General features: G+C 40.8%; 1 long non-coding RNA gene across 2 annotated transcripts in view; it reads right to left on the bottom strand.

Annotated features, from left to right (window-relative positions):
• LOC135445056 (uncharacterized) overlaps positions 1 to 21280 on the bottom strand; it is a 42939-nt gene that overhangs the window by 14315 nt on the left and 7344 nt on the right. For both annotated transcript variants that reach the window (XR_010439450.1, XR_010439449.1), the window contains exons 3-4: positions 19788 to 19828; positions 15500 to 15566 (exon numbers count right to left, since the gene is read on the bottom strand). This is a non-coding gene — a long non-coding RNA (uncharacterized LOC135445056). The remainder of the gene's footprint in view (positions 1 to 15499; positions 15567 to 19787; positions 19829 to 21280) is intronic.

Genomic DNA, 21280 nt, shown 5'->3' on the forward strand with positions numbered 1-21280 from the left:
TGACCTGCACACATTACCCACAGATCAAAGCAAAAAAGCACAACTAGATCTTCTCCACCAGATTCCTCTTGACTCACTCATTTAGGCAGATCCCTGCATTACTAAACCCTTGATAATCTCAGAAGCCAAATAAAACAGACACCATTTCAGGAAAACAAACCAAAAATACCTACATTTTCAAGTCTGAGTTTGAGGCTTGTTTGGTGAAAATTGTAACATGGGTTTGCTGTTAATGACACTTGTGACTGGAATGAGGTATGTGCATCACACAAATTCCATCGTGCTCTGCCACTGAGAGGTCTGTACATGCTCAGACTGAGTGAGGAATGTTTCACATCTGCATAGCTGAGCAGAAAAACTCAAGGAACTCTAGAACTGTTTGAAGCAACTAAGGAAATAGGCTGATACTGGCTTCTGCAATTTTTTCCTAAATTTGAGTCTCTTGGCAAACTCAACAAGAAAAATAGAAAGACACAGCATTAAACTTAGTCCTATTTTCTGTTGTTAGAATTCGAACTGAAAAAGTACGGGTAAAAATAAAGAGCTGATCTCAGCACTCCAACAATTCAGATGTGGGGGAAAGGAGTGCAGAAGGGGTGAAATGGAGGTCAGAGGACAGTGTTGGAAAAGCACCCGTGAAAAGCAGAAGTGTCAGACTGCTTCTAACCCACCAGCTGAAAGTGAGACCTGTAACAAAAGCTCTGAGAGAGCCAACCTTTGAAACCAGACCTGCAGATAACAAGATAAACTCCTAAATCACAATCTAACAACTGTAGAAGTTCAAAATGCATATTAAGGCTGTCTTTGTTTTACTGTGGATAGACAGCAATGAAGACACTGGTGCTCTCCGCACTCCCCCTTCACCCCTGTAAGGCCCTCTCATGCTCTTCCCCCATGGAATCTATAGCCAGGATGTAACCTCAATCCAGGGAAACCACAGTGAAATATCAGCTCATTGAAAACTCCTCTCAGTGCTCAGCCATTCATCAGCAAGTCTGTCTCCCTTCAGCCAAAAGCACAAAACTTCCCATTTTCTCCCTTATCTTCCATCTTGTGGTATTTCTTTGATAAGACAGCTTGGCAGATGGCAATGACATGTCCTGGTGTCCCCGACCTCCTCCTGTTTGCTGCCACTTTCTGTAAACTGAGGCACCATTTCTGATCACCCTGGGGTTCCTGCTGTCATTGAGGACAGTCTCCCCAGCACCACTGCAGTGGCACCAGCTGAGATAAGCTGTATCAGCACTATAACCAAGAGTGGATAACAGTAGGATAGTTTTATGGCTGTGGAGCTCCATAAACAGCATATGTCCTAACTGCATTGTAGAGATGGACTTTAATGGGTTCACCTTCACCCCACATAACTGCTCGATTACACCACCAGGAACAGCAAGATAACCATTATTGCATGGTCATAACAGCCCAGTTTGTTTTCGTTTTGTTTTTACAGATACACTGGAATAATTCATTTGCACAACAGGACTTTGAATTCAATTCATGCAATGTATAACAGGGCTCAAATCAAAGTATAGTTCATGTCTGCCAGCTTCCTCTATAACCAGAGACCACTATGTTTCTGTGCTTCTGGAAAACTTGTCTTTTACCTCCCATTTCCAAACAGGTGTAACTGTCACTTAAAGAACGTTAATTAAGATAGATCCATTGTGATTTCAGAGTACTTTTTGTCTAAGCTTGATAAATTTATCACAGACAGCCTTAACAATACATAACGAGTTATATCTGCACTTTCTGCAAGTCTATGCAATTAATTTTCTATTTGTGAAAGGAAATGGAAAATGAAATATTGTGCCCTTTCTAATGCAGAAGCAGACGTAATGAATGGCTTTGGCAAATAGTTGTCAAAGTATGTTAACTAACATCTACAAATCTGTTCCTTCCCCAACAATAGTTTCAGGGCCCAGGATAATTCACTTCCCTTTTTTGTCATACTGATATGACATACTGAATCCACTGTATCTACATGAAAGAAACATAATTGAATTCAAGTTGCAAACCAATTGTCTCCATCTTTTAGCCACTGGCTCGAGAGATCCCAAGCACAGATTAGAATCCACAGAGCTGATCTCTTCAGTGTTCCTGTTGGAGAAGAGAAATCTAGTAGGCAAACACTGGAACAGAAGACTGGCCAGTTTTGGAAGAGCCTGCTGACACCCACTGATCACTCTGCTTGCAAAGGGAACAATCACTGCATCCTGCACCTCTTGTCTGCACCCTTTCTTTGTGTGTGAGGGGTATTCACATTCTTGGCGTCTGGACTTTAGAATTGGTTTCAATGCCTTTAAATTCTTACCTGTACAATGAGAAAATTGCAAGCAGGGCATCCTGCCCTGTTTCCAGACTTCAGACAATTTACTGCAGCTCTCCATTATTCCATTAATGCAAATAGTGATATCCATGGGGCAGGCCTAAAGAGCTTGTCTTCTGTTGTCCCCCAAACTTGGGGAATTATTCACCAAAACCTACAAGAGTTGAATCTTTTAGTTTGCCAGCTTAAGGCTTCAAAAGGTTAAGAAGCCCTAAGATGAAGATTACAGTAATTCCTTGAGTTGGGCCCTTTGGGGCACTCAGAGAGCCTTCCATGGCATGCCCACACACCATTCTACCCCTACTATCAGATTTCTCTTTTGTTTGTGAACTGGGGAAACAGAGCATGGTTTCAAAACTTCAGGTTCCTTCATCCTTTTACATAACTAGGTCCAGCTAAGCTGTCCAAGCAGCTTTGACTCTGGCTTTTTCTACCTTTGGAGACCTTGCAATTTTCCTAATACTCTTAAAACAATTGCTTTTAACTTTTGGACATGTGTGATGTTAGTGTGATGCAAACCAGCCAATGTCAAGTGGTTGGTAAAGCCTGAAATAGTTTAGGAGCCAAGGGTAACAACAATGCACCAAAAAAAGCAACACCAAATTGCTTGTAGGTCAACAGTGACAGCACTGAGCTACAAGAAGTTCCACAGCATTATACAAAAGAAGAAAACAACACTGCACCCACAAAAGCAAAACTGAAATGACCCAGCAGGACAACAACCATAGCATTCAGTCTGCAAGCAGACTAAGGAAAAGAACACCTGGATGAAAAACTCCTGGCACAGAAGCCATTGTTTCACCTGAAGTCATGAACAGAACAGCGCTCACCATGGGAGAAGTTTATCCTCTTACAGATCCTTCAAAGCTTTCTGATTTTGAAATGCCCAGCCTGAGGCATGGAACTGCCTGGATACAAAGCTGTTCCACAGGCACAGAGGCACAACTCGATAGGGAAGGGCCCAGAGCAGAGCAGGCATGAAATGTACAGGCATTGGTGGCATTTCAGCATCTTGGCTGCCTTTCCCACAATCAGCAGCATCCAGCAAGAGTTTCCTTCTAGCATCAGAACAAGGCAGCATTCACATCCATGTCCTCAAGCAAGGAAACAAGTAGAGAGGGAGAGTCCCTACCTACTGATTCAAATCCTCCCTTAGGAAATTCACATTCCTCATCTGCTCAGTTTGAGCAGACTTCATTCCTCCATACTTCAGGTGACACCTCAGCCTCCCCTCTGGACTCCCACTTCCCACATTGTGCAAGTAAGATCAACAGTAAGGGCCTGTAGAGATCAAAGTTTGGGTCCCTAAAAAGCTTAGGGAGCAAATCAGCCAGGTATTTGCAAGTATAAATGGAGTAGAAGCATCTTCAATCACCAGCCATACACATGCACACGCAGAAAGCCCCAGCTCAAAGGACTGACATCTGTCTGGCATTACCAAAATGTTTCTGGAGTAGCTGATGTTTCCCAGGTATGTTACGCCTGAAAAGTAGAACAGGCTAGCCAGCAGAGCATCTGCTTCACCAAGCACCCTCACATGAAAGAAAAATTATGGGAGCAATAAAATTAATGCTGAAGGCATCACTACCAAAGCCACAGAAGCCAGAAGCTGGATAAGCAGCGTGAGACTACTGAAAAGGCAGGTAATTGTTTTGTGTGCTCCTGATTCCTTCAGGAATCATACATAAGACAATCAAATAATGAGGCACAGATCATTAGAAAGAAGGAATCCTTTTCTCTACGCTTCCAGGGTAGTGGCCTGAGTGTGGAAAATAACAGATGCTGTGTGCTGGCCAGGCATGTCAAGTGATATCAACGTCATGATGAGTGAAGATGAGACACATGAGGAAGTGCAAGCAACAGAAAAGTAGCTGTGAACACAGAGAAGACTCCTAAGAGACCCTGAAGTAAAACAGGAATGAACCCACTGGCCTTGTATCCAAATGTCTTCCTTATTCTAAGTGACTCTTTTGACTGCTGAGAACTCAACAGGTCTTTCATTACCACAATAACCACCATAAAAACATTTCTGTACATACAATGTCCCAAACCATGCAGCTTCAGAAAATACATTTTCAGCTACCAAGAAAAGAGAATTCAGCTCCACCACACATCAAAAGGTCAAACCTAACTGGCAAATTCTGAACAGCAATGACAGGCAAGTCATTCCAGACTGGGAAACATCTGGGGAGGCACTGGGAGCAGTGAGAGACTGGTGGTAGAAAGAACAATAGATGAAAGAGAGGGGAACAAAAATGTGCAACAGCCAAAACCTGTCTAGTCTGCAAAGACAGCAGTCAGAACTAAAACCAGACACTACTTATTAAGAAATTGTTTCCATTGCCAAATCATGCACTCCTGAGTAGTGCTTTGAACAGATAGATTCTTATTTAGGTAACATGACTATGGTTGCATCTTTCTCACTGAAACAGCACAAAAGTTCACACACACCATACATATCACATGCACACATCAATGTGGAAATTAGTGAGCAAACCACCATGAGCCAATAGGCTCACAGCATCTGGACACTCTTCCAAAATCCCCTGGAGAACAAAGTCAGGACAATGTCAAATTCACAGGGAAATACCTGATTTACCAATCAAACAAGCAGATGCTCTCCAAGTTGAGCTCGTGCTCTGGGTTTGTGCGCTCAGATGCGCACACACGTGATGCTACAAGCAGGAAACATGATAAGCTCCATGAGCATGTTTACTTTTTATCTCTGATAAATACAAAGGAAGTGATTCAGACTTGCCCAGAAGGCAGGGATTCTACTGACATTAGAGGTGTCTGTGGTTATGTCTGGGAGCCTTCAGACAGGTGCTACCTGTGAAAGAAATACTGAAGTCAGCTTTAAAGTATTGAATTCAGGCATAGGTACCCAGACTAGCTGTGGCAGCCTGGAGCTCAGCAGGGGCTGATTTATCCTGCTGCAAAGTAATCATCCTGTAATTAATGGAAACATCAGCCTTTATTTTAGGGGGTGGATGGTAAATCTACCACACAAGTTGTTAACTAAAGTACATGTAAATTTGTTAAATACTTATACTTTTTGCACCAAGATGAAAGAATGTTTTATTCTATCTGCAGGAACCATTTTCAGGGGAAAAAGTGACTAACAGACCATGCTTACGTGACAGGCCACAAGAATCAGGTTTCATACACTGAGACAAGAGGGGAACTCCACCCTGCACCCTGAGCTCCCAGTCTTGGGTCTTGACCTGATGGCAAAAGTCCTCAGAGACCCTCCAAGAATTACTTCCTCTTCTCTGGTAAAATAAAGCTTCTGCTTCTCTCAGTTGCTCTATCCTTTTTTTGGGACACAACAAGTATAAACAACCAAGGTCTTAAATGTGCTCTATCTTCTGCACAGGGAAGGATGAATACTTGAAATTCATTTTAACAGCAGCATCTGAACTGAAAACCAGGGGTGCCGTCTCTGCCAGCACTGCATTCAGAGCAGCACAAGCTATTGATTTAGCTCAATCATGTTTTAATGTAACATTGGCTTTGTTGAACAAACCTCAGCATCTTGGAGCCTAACAGCCTCAGTGCAAAGATGCCACTGTCTGAGGTGAAATACCACCGAATGAGGTGGGCCACAGCCAGTGACACCAAGCCTTTCTCAGGGCACCCCTACTCAACTGGCACAATCACTCCTTATTTTTGAAGTTTACTTCTGTGGTGGTGGATGTCAAGACAGAAACAAAATGCAGCATTTAAAGCATGCCAATGCAACACCAAACAGCCAAAATATCAACTACATGCTGCCTTTTTATTAAGACATCAGTCATTTTAATTGCCTTACACAGTGGAGTTCTGGCCACCCACTCAAGGTTCTGGACGCTGTGGATAAGCATTTAATGACACCAGTGGCTCCAGCAGGTGAGCCTATCTTTCAGTATTTTCCTGCCTGTCATGAGGGCTCCATGTCCTCCTTTCCCAGCCCTCTCCAAGGCATTCCTTTAATTTCTTCTGGTCTTTGCAGAGCAAGATGCACTTCCAGTGAATGACTTTAAAAGAGCAGGAGAACCAAAGGAAGACAAGTGCAAAAGCACACCAGCAAATAGAGTATGAATGTTTCAGCATTCATTCAAAGCTGTAAGGGTGTAAAGGATTTGGGGAATTAAGACATACCCTTCACACCAAGGCTCTTCAACTGAATGCAGACAAGTTACAGTAAGAGCTGACATTAGAGAAAGGAAAGATGACACTGCAGTGAGATCATCAAGGACTGATGCTGCTTTTACACTGGGGCAGAGGGAAGACTGAGTGTTTAAAATCCCTTCAAGGTACTTTCAAGCCAAGCCATTACATGAGATGGAAACAGTGCAGGTAGGATTGTACTAAGTAGGGTTTTTTCTGGTACATATATGTATTTTGGACTGGACTTCAACAAAGAGGAGGTTGCAATGAAGAGACTGATAGACTTAATAGCAACACAAAACCCAGCAGTAGATTTCTTGTGAGGTTGGATTGGGTGCCAGGGAAAGTAGGGCAAAATATTCCATTAGCTTTCACTTTCACAATTCCAGGGCTATTCATCTTTGAGAAATGTAATAAGTTACACAAATGTATACAGGTGTCCACATATAAATTATTTGTTTTGGAACTCCCTTACCTTAACATTGCAACTAGATATACAAATAAATGCTATGTGATGTTACAGGATCTTCAGACCCACAAGGAGAAGGACAGTAGTCAGAGTGTTTACATGAATTGAACAATGGGTCAAAAAAAAAAAAAGGCAATTTCATTTCAAATACATCTAGGGCTTTCTCATTAGGCCATGAAACTCACAGGTATTAATCATGAAAATAAATGTTCCTTGCCCCTAGGTGCGACACAGTTCTTACACAAGAGAAATGACCAATACAACTCTTTCTCTGATCAAATTACTGAAGATGAAATGAATTTTAAAACAATATCCCGGGTGGATTATGCATTTAGCTACTTAAGAAGAGACTTTGTAAGGACCCCCATTTATTACTTTGAAAAGCCAAGCCAGTTGCTGCCAATAATTAAGGCACAGTCTTGTTCACATCTCACCTTAAAGGCTTTGGAGCTGCAGAGCCTATGGATAACAGCCAGCTGCCCTATTGTACCTCACACTTTGCTTTGAAAAGTTCTGAAACAAAAGTAAAACCAGCTAAAGTAGATGGTGTCATTCATCAGCACTTTATTATGAAGACTTATCACAGGAAAAAACTAATGTTTCATATAGTGCCTTTTAAAAAAATTGATAGAACAAATCCTATGCATGCATACTTACCTATACATTATATGTAATCTCACAAAAATCATAATAATCACTGAAAGGCAGATGTTTAAATAGCACTAGACTCACAATTTAATAGGATTTCACTTAGGCTGGGATCCTCACGAGTATAAAATGGAGGGTGTGATGTATGTTTGCAGGATTAGGGCTCATGGGCAGATTGCCAGACCCACACCACAGCCCCTCTGGGGTGCCTGCAGACAGTGCCCCACACCCTGCACCCAGACAGGGCTTGGTGCTGCTCAGCCCCCTCTGAGGATGCTGCCTTTACCCCACTTTGCCAGCCCAGCACACCGAAAAAAATCAACAACCACAACTCACATTCCAGAAATGTCAGATGTTTGGTGATAAACCATGACACGGGCAGCCAGTTAAGAAAAAAGGGTATCTTTTCTATTTCTCTTCAAGTCTTAGTCAATGGAACCTCATTATGTTTAGGACAGGTTTTCAAGCTTTCCTTCACAAAACAAGAGCTAGAAAGCGTAGAACAAAAGCTCTGATTTTCAGAAAACTCATTGAACTTTAGTATGAAAAACCCCAGACAAACAAGAACCCCACACATGGCTGGAAATAAGATCATGAGCAAAAGCACTGTTGTTCTTTAACTCAGAGCTCAGCTCTGCGCCATCTCCAGCCCCTCCCAGCATTGCTCCTGGCCTGCCTTTCTCCTCACCAAGCTGTACATCCCTGACCTCCTCCTTGCACCTAGAACTGCCATTTGTCAAATCCCACATAAGACATTCTAGGATGAGTTCAGCTGCCAATTGGAAATCTTTTCTGCAGGCTGAGGTTCCTTAACCTGCTTACTTTAGCATGAGACAAGCTCATGTGCCAGTGTACAGGAGGCAGGGGCGAACTTCAATACCACAGAGAGGCTTCAACTGATCTAGAATCACAACTGCATTTAGCTAGAGCCCAGCAAATCCAAAGCCACCAGTATTCAGGTGTTCAGCAGAGAAATTACCCACCTAGAATAATTTTTTCCATTTCTGAGGGGTGTAGAACCAAGCTCCTCTTTCAGACATGGCAGTGTAAATCAACAGCAGAGCCCACAACAGCAGCAATCTGTTCAGAGCTACCTCAGAGTAATTGACAATAGCTTTTGGCACTGCTGACAAACTCAAGTGGGACAGGGTTTTAAAACCACAGCTGAAGTTCCTACTGCAAGCGTTGCTACATGAACTTGTCAGTAATTACATCACCTCAGTAATTACAACAACTTATGTTTTCATTCAAGCCATCTCAATTAAGCGGCAATTCTGTGGTAACATGATTAATACCCAACAATCAAGTCAATAGTTCTCTACTGTCCACAGAGCAAAGCCACGAGCCAAGCAGGGTTGGGTGAACTCTGAGCTTAGAGGATTTTCAGGGCACTGAGAACCTGATCCATTTCTCCCAGAAATCTTCAATCTGTTCTTTTAGAACCCAGGGAAAGCACTGCAGGAGCCATAACCAAGCTCAGTAGGTGGCTCATCCCTGGACAGAAGTGACAGCACAACACCAAGAAACTCAGAGCAAGAGGGACCACTGGGGATGTTCAGCTGGGCTTCCAAGGGGTATCAAAGATTCATAAGTAACAGCAATACAAAACTGATAAAAATTCACAGGGCATTTCAGAGTTGATATCATTCAGGCAAATTGCAGTTTGAGGAATTAGGATTGTATTAATTCCAAATAAGCACTAATTAAATGTGTTCATCCTGGTCTGAAGAATGGCAGAACCTCACAGCACCACTAACCAGCTGCATGTTTGAGTGCTGGGTGATATTATCAACCTACCCCATTTTTAGACTGTTGCAAGATTAAAAAGCATTGTATTAATGAAGAAATTTTCACTTAAAAGGAGCAGCGGTGACAGCACAGAGGGGAATGTTTGTGTGTGGTCTTCTCATCAATGTTTCCTCGACATTTAAAAGAAGGCAAGCCTCAAAATTAAAAGGGTAAAGAGGAAAGAACAGGGGAGCTACAACACTGAAGTGTTCCAAATAAAAGGAAAAAATGGAAAATAGCGCCAAAAGGAGTACATGAAATTAAACAGTGAACTTTTATAGACAATCTATAAGAGAAACTATATGACGATCTACAGAATAATTAGTTCCAAAGTTAATTCATATGCTTATACAGCACTAAAATATAAAGCGCCTATTCCTGAGGGTTTTCCATTTTTGTTAACTTTTTAACTAAGGACAGAAATTTTAAAGGCACATTAAAATTATCATCTATCACTAAATTACATATTATACAAATGTAAATGTGATCACACCACACTTACATTCTTATAACAATAAACTATTCTGTTTTCTTCCCCCTGACATTTACAAAATTCATTTGGAGGAGTAGGATATACCTTACAGAGATTAGTGATAAATCATGTATTTTTAATGAATATCAATAGGAGAAACCCCAGGACATAACCCACCATCTAATTTGATTAAACTGTGCTTAAGGCAACACCACCTCTCTGGCTGGGGAATAGCACTATAATGACTTTGTGAGCATTATTGCAGGCTGTTTTAATGATTTAATGAACTGACTCTATATTTAGTTCAATAGCCTTAAAATGATTAGTGTTTAAGAAAAATTAGCTCACTTTGATCTGATTCTATTTGATAGTAAGTTTAAATAACCTAACCCTTCAAAACACAGTGGAGAAAAATTCCTAGAATCACAGCCAGCTAACTGCTAGAAAACATTATGGCAATCATTAATAACAGTTCATTTATGTTTAGCTACAGCATATGGAATGACACACTCATCCCCCAAGATGGGACACAGCAGCATATATTAAGTCGTATTATATTATTTTTGCTGGTTTTTTAATGTGAAAAATAAACCAAGGGAAAAAATCCCCTCCTGTATGCTCATGTCATGCAAAAATTTTTTCCTTCATCAATGGTACCACTTAAGAATTTTAGCTTGTGGGTCCAGAGCATGGTTCTGAGTCATCCAGAGACTGGAAAACTGTGCTGGGATTCTGGAGGCACAAGCTATGCTTGATGGCATTAGTCAGCGCTGGCAATTGACTTGAAGTGCTCCAGCCATGAATGCAACACAGTCAGCTGCTGAGAAAGGGAGACAAAAATATGCCATGGTGCTAAAAATAACACTTCCAATAGGAAGTTTACAAAATATGGAACTAAATTGGAGCTGATTTTCAGAAAGGCTGAAGGCAGAAACAACCTCTATGAGGTTATCTTTGCACTTACCTGTGCAGACACTGAGATCCTTTTGTGACGCCAGCCGTCCCAGGTGTATCACATCAGCCCACTCCCTACCCCAAACTGCCAGAAGCAACTCCACAAACCCCCAAAATTATAACCTACTGTGCAAATTCAAAAGCAGGCACCCAATTCTACCAAACAGCCTAGCAAGGTGATCTTTTGCTGGTTGTAAAACACCCAAGGGGAAATACCAAGTACAACTAAAACTAGAGACTAGTGCAAGATGCCCTCATGCCACATTTTTCCACTTTGCTCTCCTAACACTAGAATCATGAACTGGTCCTTAGGTTTTTAGCCTTAAGCAGTTCACCTACCCTTGAAAGTGAGTTCCAAACTGACAGGCAGCAAACACCTTCCTCTCCCCAGCAAAGAGGTGCAAATGAATTTGTTGCAAATCCACCCAGTGTAGGAGGTTGTGACAGCAAGTTGTGACAGAAACCAGGAGCTGATCCCATCACCCCAATGAACATTTCCCCCATGGCCCTCCACAACTTGCCTGATCCTGTCCCTTGCAAAGCACAAGAGTTCGATTTGCCCAAAAGCAATTTCTTGGTGGCATTTATCTACATTAAAAATGTTTGGGTACTTCTAGAATGTTCATACTGCTTTTCCTTAAGGTTATTCCTTTGTGTTTCCAGTCATCCATCTGGAACTGCAGGCCAGGCTCCCCCTGAGGTTGGCTTTACAAATTATTTCATATAATCTATGCTCCTACAGTATTTTTTCCCAGACCTCTGATTTTTACTGTGCTGGCCACACTTTACATCCACTAAGTCCTTTCCAATGTTTTAAGCTTCCTATAGAAAAATCTGAGACCATCACTTTCATTCCATACTCACAAAACTGGTAATTATCTTTATCACCAATAGTGTTGATTTATAGCAATATTTGGGTTTTTTTTTATTCTGCCAACTCTTCCTCAAGCTCCGGACAACTTCTGTTTTCCCAGAAATTCCAGCATTTCTAAATTTTTAGTAGAATCTAATCTAGAACCTCATTTTAATTTTATTAGAATAAAATAATAAATAACATTCTGTGGCAGTGACACTCAGAAGTTTTGTGTCTACCCACATGTTCCACTTTAATATGATTTACCATCAATAAATTATTGAGTAGAAGATAATAGTTATCATATATGGAAAGTGATATCTTGGTAAGAGTACAATTACTTAAATTCTGCTTTGAGTTCCAACATGAAACATGTCAAATAGTTCAATAAGGCACACATTGTCCAAATGACACACTCATATTACTAAAGCACTGACAAATTGAGTTAATTTTCCCTTTCTGTCAAAAGCTACAATCAGATTGACACAGTCCCATGGAACACTCCAATTTCCACTAAACTGCATTTTCTAACAGAAAACTGTTCCATTAAAAAAAAAAAAAAAAATCAGCCAGCTCTAATGTGCCTGAAGTCTATGCAATTAAAAAAGTTTCTAAATATAGCTTTAATCATGGCCGACCCCAATCTTCTCAGAAGTCCTTGCCCTCCAGGCCATCCCAAAGGGATGGGAACATCCAGTAACAAGCCAAAAGTCTCATGACAGTGTATTGACCCCATTTGATATTTATCTCCAGCCATTTGTGAGAGCTTCCCATGAGCTTAATTAAGCTCATTCATTTCCACAAATTGTGGCATCCCAGAAAATATCAGACTTTCCTTTGATAGATGAGATTCAGATGAGGAAGTCTTATGGGAGGCAAGGTGTCTCTCAGGCTATTTGACAGAGCAGCTCATGAAACAATTTCTCCAATCCCTGCCCTCCACAAGGTGGAAGTGGAATGCATGGTAGGAATGTGCCCTGGCCAATGCAGACCACTTGCTACAAACTGGGACAAACTCCCCACATTGTGGAGAAACTGAACTCTTTAATAGAGGCAGAATTGCAAAGCCACAAAGAACAATTTCTGTCCTTCAAGGCGGTATTTAGAAGGAAAAACTCCTGCATCAAGCAGCAAAGATTTGAGGAGCAAGCAGGGTGAATGTTTCTGCACTTGGCATTTGGGGTGGCTTTGAGTGTCACCCTTGTCTTTCCTACATTATATTTTTCTATTTGTGCTAAATTTGACTGCCCTTGGGGAATTTGTTTTGTGTGACAAAGCCCATCTGAGGGGACACTGTAACAGCCTTCCACTGTGCAAAAGGCTGCTGCAAAACCTCACTGCTTATTCCACACAGAAAAGGCAAAATACCAGGTAAAGATAATCAAACATGAACAGAGCAAAGCAGGAAGACTCACTCTTTATCATAATGGTCTTAAAGTGAAGCCAGACAAATTTCTGTCTTGAATAGCAGGTAAAATTGATCCTGCCTCAGGGCAAAATAATAAGCTAGCAAATCCCTCAGAGTTGCTTCAAGTTGGGATTTTTTTGTTGTTTGGTTGAGAGTTTTTTTAATTTAAGAAAATCCATGATAACTGCAGGCTGGAAAAAATCTGCCTTAGTCTCCTGTAAAAACCATTTCTTAATATCAAACCTAAGTAGAAAAAAAATATTTCCCTAACGTAGAAAAACATTTTTTTCAAAATGTTTTCATTATTTTCACACTAAAATATTAAATCACAAGGTATAAGCTTAAACTTTGTTGATTACATACTTTTCTCCCACAGGTGTTTTCCTTTACAAAGCTGCTTCAATCTTGTATGTGGTCAGCTGAAGACCAGTGCTAATATAACAGTATTTTCCTTTCCTGATTGTATTTAAGCACTTTGTTTGCTTTGGAATTTTGGTTCATAATTCCTATGCTATCCTAATTGCTCCATTTCCCTTTAACATATGTACAGAGAGTCCATAGCAAGGAGTTCAGGCACTCCATGCAAAGGAAGAGCATTTGGTCGCCACACTGGTTCCATCATTCCTAATTTTTCCAGCTCATTTAACACCTTTTCCACTGTTTTATGCACACTGAGCACCAGTCTCATCTCAGCTGTGCCACCACCTTTGCACTACAGGCAACCTGAAAAACACATTTTCATCTTGGGGTCCTTCAGTTCATGCAACACCTCAAAGAAAAGCTTTTTTCATATCTGGATCATGAACTACCTTCTTACTGCAGCACAAATACAGATCTGTTTCCCCCAGTACATGGAAATTCAGGATTTCCAATGATTTTTTTCTTCTGAGGTTACAGTTAAAACTATTTACCAAGTTGTATCCCTGAAACAGGACATCACAACAGTGGCACCACAACCGAAATTGTACCCATGTGAAGTCTCTTTCCCTAAAAGAGTTAAAAAGTCATTGTCAAAACAACCTTTTTTCTTTAATGTTTCCTCTTGCTGGACATAACTTACCTGGAAAAGTGTAACGGATGTAAAGCATCACTGCAATGTTGCAAAGCATCATTTTATACTTTGCTTTTTTATTATTTGACTTAGACAAACTCCAAGTGGCAAGAGAATACATTTCATGCAGATGAAGGTACTTGAGGAAGCTGCCTAAAAATAGCAATGTTTAATGTATATGGTGGCTAAAAATAGTCACAGAGTCAGCAGGTATTGAACAGCTACAGAAAACCTCAGCCATAAGGATCTGTTTACACAGATACTTCTGTCTCAAGAACATAAAAAAAAAATCACCACACAAAACACATCTGGTTGGGGGGTTTTGGTTTTTTTTTGTTTTTCCAGCTACTAATATATCAAGACACAACATGGGTGCAACAGATAAAACCACTGCTGAAGGAGAGGGTGTGAGAAACAGAGCAAGAGAAGCAAATTTGCTGCTCCATATCTTGGCCCTATACCTACAAAAATAAATGGCTTGTGGACAGCTCACCTCAGGTCAGCAAAGCTTCCACTATTAAGTAGTTCCAGCTGGTAGGGATTTCCCAATTCCCCACTTACAGGAGCCTCTCAAATTACTTGTTCAAATTCATGCAGATCTGGGATTCCAGATACAGATTTTAGAACAGCAACCAAAAAAAAAATATTGTACCATAACAGCAAAAAATCCTATCTTGAGCTGTAAGTGAAATTCCAACAGCAATATCTCCAGAAAACTACATGCTTCTCACATGAAGCTTTTAGGTATGAGATGCACGCAAACCATAGTCAAAATCTGAAAAAAAGTGTGAGCCAACCTTATTCTGTCAACACTGACCTATTTTGTTCAGGTCTAACAGCTCAAAAAGCTACAAATTTGGTGAAACCTGGATTGTAAAACCGTAACACTCCTCAATTACTTCTCGTTGGCCAGACAGGCAAGCCTGTCATTTGACAGCACATCATGATCCAAGATAGCAAACTTTATCACTCAGGGGTCATGAGAAAATGGCCACAGGTACAGCTTGCTAACCTCCCCTGGGTAATTTTTCACAGTTATCATCCAGAAAGCGTGGAAGCATAAAAGCCACGTTATCTTGGAGCTGCGTTTATTGTAACGTGGGTGAGAATCCCTGTAAAACCACTTACTAAGTAACTGGTGTGTGTTCCTCAGCACAGAGCCAAATCAGCAAAGCATCTTCTTGACAGTGTGTCAGGAACAAGACACCTCTCCTCCCAGAGACCAGCACATTATTCATCATTCTGCTCTTTGCTTCCCACCCAGCTCCCAAAGCACTTCCCTGCCTGGGCTCTTAATACAACATTTGAAGACAAAGCTAAGCCAAGAGTCCCAGAATTTGGTTCACATTTTCCTAAGAATCCATTGGAGTTTTGCTCTTACCTGTAAGTCGATGCTTGATCACAAAATTTTCACTTCTGTTTATCTTCTGAAATCAGTTGAGCAGTTTCTGCGGGGGAGTTTGAAAAACAAATCAACTTAATTTCTCAATTCTCCTAATAAAGTGTTGTCTTCATAAAGTTTTGCATTACATTAATTGCAGGGACAAACTCAGACTGGTTTCAGGGCTCCCTGGATTGTCCTCTCAAGGATATTGGCTTTTTCCATCCCCTTATAATGAAATCAAAGTCTACAGTACAATGGTTTCAAATGAAGGATGTCCAGCAGCCCACATGGAAATTCACAGCCAAATAAACATGCAAATCTTGACACTTTTGATGCCAAATTTGAACTCTGTACAGAATCAAGTTCTAATTTAGTATTGAAACTTCACATGCTGATTCTTACTTAAACTGAAGTGTGTTGTATGCCTGAGAAAAGTTAACCCTTGTATTCCAAAGAGATAACAGGAACCAGGCATCTGATGCTTCTTTTGGAAGCATTTAAAAGCTGAAAAGAGCCTTAACCAGTACATCACTGGCTGAAGTTAAAACAGGAAAGTGTTGGAGTGGTGTGCGTTCAGTCTCTCCTAGAACTGGACAGACAAAGAACTCATTAATATTATTAAAGGAATCTTAATTGTGTCCCTCATGGATCAACCAGAGCAGTGTTAACATGGGGAGCAATTGTCATCCTGCAGTCGCTTAAAGAGTGAGTGGTCATGTGCAACACCAAGTTCCCACAAATCCATTTTTTAAACATGAGCTGGGCAAGCTTGGCCTCTAATTGAACCTTTGAGCCAGTGCACTAGAAAGTCCTTTGATTATTTATTTCATGTCCACCCAAGTTGGTTTCTCTCAGGAATTTCAGTCCCTGCATTTATACAACACCTCACTGCTTTTACACCCATCTAAGTGCTGTGATCTAGCAGAACTTTAGTTAATTTTCAGGTTCCTGATCACCAGTTTTCTGCTGGGGTTTTGGCTGGATTTTTCTTCTCCAGCAATTTGAGGAATGTTAGGAAGAAGATAAATATTTCGTTGTGTAGTAGTAGCACAATCAAAATAACTTTGATTGAATTGATCGTTTGCAGAACTCCAGGATTTAGAACTTACTCTATGTTATTCCACAAATGATTATTCCAGGCTGTTTGCATGGCCCTTTATCCTCACAGTCTGTGGCCTTCTTTACCTGATACCTCCCTACAGTCACTGCAAGCTCCTTCCCTCCTCTGCATTTGGAATAATTTTTTGACTTGCAATTGCAAATCTTTTGTTTGATAATATTATCATTTATTCTCACAACCACATTTTTGGGGTAGCCTACAAGTAATCCATCACCTGATTTCTACTTCATGGCATGTGAAGATCATTTGTAGTTGTTTCAGAGTTTTTAATAGCTACATATCTTACACTCCCTCACACCTGCACAAACATACTAATAAACAAAACCACAGCATTTGTCTTCTAAAAGGACATTAATAATAGATTGCTAATAAAAAATCATAGTAATAAGATATCATTTATCTTAGGAGACCTACTAACTTGCAGTGGAGTATAACCATGCCCAAAGTGCCCACATGCACTAAATGCCCACACACCTGGGCATTATGTGAGCCAAAGCAGAATGGCAATCTGCATTTTTAAATCCTGCTGTAGTCAACCCTCAGGAGCTGCACTTGGTGCAAAGTTGTACAAAACAGAGTGAAACAGAAGAGTTACACATATACACAGAGCAATCCTAAAACTGGTCACAGTACACAGTAGGAGAAGAATGTTTTTGCAGGCACAATCCCAAAAAACATATATTCAATCACTTAATCAAGGTGCAGACTGACCACCTTGCCAGTTTTCTGTTCATCTTTTAACCTTCTCATTTGCAGAGTGGATTAATGGAAATTCTTTGCTCAGGTTTTATTTTTGAGTTGATGAGTGCAGATAACACTTGGATTTCTCCCTTACACCTACAACTGCTTTTCTGTCAGAGCTTTGTTCTGTACCTCCATCTCATTGCAACTGAATTTTCTCCAAATACCCGGGTCCCTGCGAGAGGATGGGGTTTAAAGCAGTTTAAAGCAGTTTAAAGCGTAACAAACCCGAGTATTTGGTGCAGTTAACTCCAAATTAACCTCCCACCCTGGCTAGGCAGAGATGTGAGGAGCTCAGAACCAGGTGCTTGGGGCCGCTGATTTTCTTCCACTGCCAGGAGAAAACTGTCAGTGCAAACCCTGCCTGCCCTGTGCAGCTCCGTGACTGCTTATAAACCCGAGCCGGGAGGGTCTGGTGGTGCCTTGCACCCTCTTCCTCAAGTGCAAATGGCTGCAGGAGGTGAAGGGTAGCACAGAAAGATCACTGAAGTTTTCTGTTTGTGTTAAAACTGAGCTATTCTATGGCTCTCTCTTCAGCTACGTACTTGTAACCTCCTTGTGGTGCTGGTGTTTTCTCATTCTACCTCTTAGCAAGAAAAACATCTTTATCCCAATCCTAACACTCCACTACATTTAAATGAGATGCTGAGGTGTGACAAACAGAATCTTGGTGGGAAAGTAGCATCTTTTTTAAATACAGTTACTAAAATATTCTATAAACTTAGCGCAGAAATAATTCTTATTTGTATAGATCAACAGAATTACAAAGAAAATTATTCCTTAGGCAAGAGGGAAAAAATATATCTTCACACGTGACTTTTTAAATGCAGGTCATATATTTGTTTTCTTCTAGTTGATCCAGAATATTAAAGGCACCGCATATTAATTGCCATTTATATGAAGACTCTACCTAATCATAAGGATCATAACACTAGAGTAAATAAAACCACAAGGAATACCTAAGAGCAGAGTAAAATTTGGTTACAAACAGGAATTATCAGCACCAGTTTGAACCTGTTTATTACCAGGTTTAATCCATAAATGCTCAGGCAAACCTAGAAGTAAATATCTTTGATAACATCTCTGAACACAGAAGCTTAAAAACAAAACTATTCTCTGTTTGCACAGTCAGCCCTGGATTTGCTTTTGTTTCCTTGACCAAGGGCTTCCCAGGGCATCAGTAACTTCTCAGATTCCAGAGCTACCTCCAGATAGGTTACACATTAGGATTTGCCCTTTCAAGAGATTTTTAGAAGAATACACAATTTGTTTAATTCTTACGTGGCAACTCCAGGCATGCCAGAACACAGATATAGAGAATTATCCTCTGAGAGTTAAATGACAGAGGGAGGGGATTTGTATTTCTGGATACAGACAGTGCATGTGTAACTGCAGTGGGCATTTTCCTCAATTAAGAAAAGCTTTGGGTAAACCTTAGGTGAAATAGATAAAACCTCTGTCCACAAAGTAAGGGATTAAATTAGTCTGCAAATCACTTCTGATATTTAATATTCCATCTGTTATATTTGCTTTGGCTAAAGACTTTCAGCTTGAGCAATTTCTACTCTTCCTAAATGACAGGTCTAACCATACACTTATTTTATGACTTATTTTTCATTTGTCTGAAAAAGCAAGAATGCCCCCTTTTGACAATTCCATATATTTCCCCTATGAGGCCAGGAGAGGGAGTAGTAGCTTGTATTTTTCCCCAGGAAAATCAACACTCAGGACACCAAGTATTGTGTTCAGTTCCCTGCAGACAACGATCCCTTGTCTTTGTTCATTATTTTTTATAAAGATCATGAAGATATTTTTTGGGGGTGGGTGGGGCAGACAAAATGCACTTTGAGAGAAGAACACCTGACAGAAGGAAGTTTCAGATGAGACCTACCCACTCTGTAAAAGCTAAATCTCTTACACTTTGATGGATGGAAAGCTCTGCAGGTGTCTCACAGGTTAATCTGTGCAAGCTCTGTGCTCGCCTGCCCTGCTGAAGGTACAGCACAAATCCAGATCACCTGCAGTCACATAACTGAGCAGAGGCTGGCCAAAACCTGATATTAAGGTCAATTAAAAATAGACCCTGCTATTCTTCTGCCTCTAGTCATACAAATTCTCATAAAAAACACAAAATACATATTTCTCTAGATTCCCACCCAAAATCTCAAGGCTTTTGTACTGGTGCTGACAGAAAGCAAAGAGTGTTTGAAAGCACTTTTGCTTCAAGTTTGTCAGCAATGAAACCTGAAACATGAATTGAAATTCTTCCAAGATGCTGAAAAATTCACCACCTGGTCTTAAACAATTTAAGTTCCAGTGTTGGGAAGTCAGTCTGAGCTCTCTAGACAGACAGTGGCAATGACGTGGCCTCCCAAAAGATGACTCAGAGGAGGAATTAAAAAACCCACAAAACGAAAAACTTACTTGTGTATTTTCCAGCTCTTCCAGGGGACTGCTATTTCAGCCTGAAAAACAAAAGGGGAAAAGTCCACAAATGAAATCATACAATGTATCAAGCCAGGCATTTCCGAGAGAAACAAACAGGGTGGGAGGCAGAGGGCAGGTCCCAGTTTAGGTTTCCCTCGGTCTGAGGCACTGCCAGGCTTACAGACAGATCAGACACACACCTGCAGAGAGCAGGGCAGCCTCAGCCGCCCACCGAGTCAGCGCTGGCTCGGGGGTGCTGCATTCGCAGCCTCGGGTGATAACACATGGTTTTGTTGTTGTTCAAGCAAGAGGCAGCACATCCCTGCACCTGTGTGATCCTGGAAAGCGGAGCTGAGCACACTCTCCTTGGTGCTCGCTCCATGCAGTAGCCATGAACTGAAACTGCAGCCTGTTTCTCTCAGAGACAGATGCTCTTAAGGCATTTAATTAACAATACACAACAACTGCAAGATGTCTCATTCAGCTGAAAAGCACAAGAGTTAAGCCAGCAGCATGGAATGACATGGGGAGAAATCTCAGGGCAAATCTGAGAGAAAACTTTTTACCTGACACGGTAAAAAGTTAAAAAAAAAATTAAAACAAAGTTAACTCGCAGCTGTCAAAGCAAGAATATCAAAAATCCTGCTGTACTCCTGAAAAGTAAAACTGTTTCTCTCTCTCTCTCATGAAAGAATGAATCTTTCTGCATCAGTGAAAACTAATTTGACTGAGCTAAAATTCCAGGTTTCACACCATTGGTTAAGTTTCCTCTAACAGCACTGAGCTACTGGGTTTGAACTGCTTACTGGGGTCACTATGGCTTGTTACAGTCCAGCTACCTTATTTGCCAATAATTCCATCTTGCATGGATATTTAGCCACATATCTCCTATTAAAGCTAAATCATCTTAAATAAAAGAATCCTTGTGTGTCTAACTATCCCTGCAGCTCCTTGAGAAATTTTAAGAAACTCCATTCATGTTATATTCTCTCTTTGGTGAAGCAGTGGAGAGAGGAATCACCATTCTCAAGAAATCTTGCTTACAAGCTAAGTTTGGCATTGGATCAGTGCATTCACCAATGTCAGGGGCCTTACCCACGTAAAAATTGAAGTTTTCACAGAGGTGCTTGAGGTGACTGCAATTAAACCATGCAAGTTTGGTTATGGATGCAGATTTTCTCCAGCCCATCGTTTTTCAGTAACAAGATCTACAAAATCAGCAACATGAAAAAAGGAAACTCTTTGTAAAGCATGGTATTGAATGCAGTGTTTAGGAGCAGCCACTCTGAATATCCTGTACTTTGTCACTCTATTTACTTCACTGTGATATAACCCAGCACATATTAAAAATTTCAAACTCTGTTTTGTTCCCTGGATTCCTTCACAAACATTGTCAGGCATGTTACCTGCAGGAGGGAGTGCTCCAAAATAAAGATCCCCTTACAACAAAAGCACCATCAAGGAAGTTTTTCTCATTGCTCCATCTGTTG

Source organism: Zonotrichia leucophrys, chromosome 3 (assembly GCF_028769735.1).
Source record: "Zonotrichia leucophrys gambelii isolate GWCS_2022_RI chromosome 3, RI_Zleu_2.0, whole genome shotgun sequence".
Classification (NCBI taxonomy): domain Eukaryota; kingdom Metazoa; phylum Chordata; class Aves; order Passeriformes; family Passerellidae; genus Zonotrichia; species Zonotrichia leucophrys.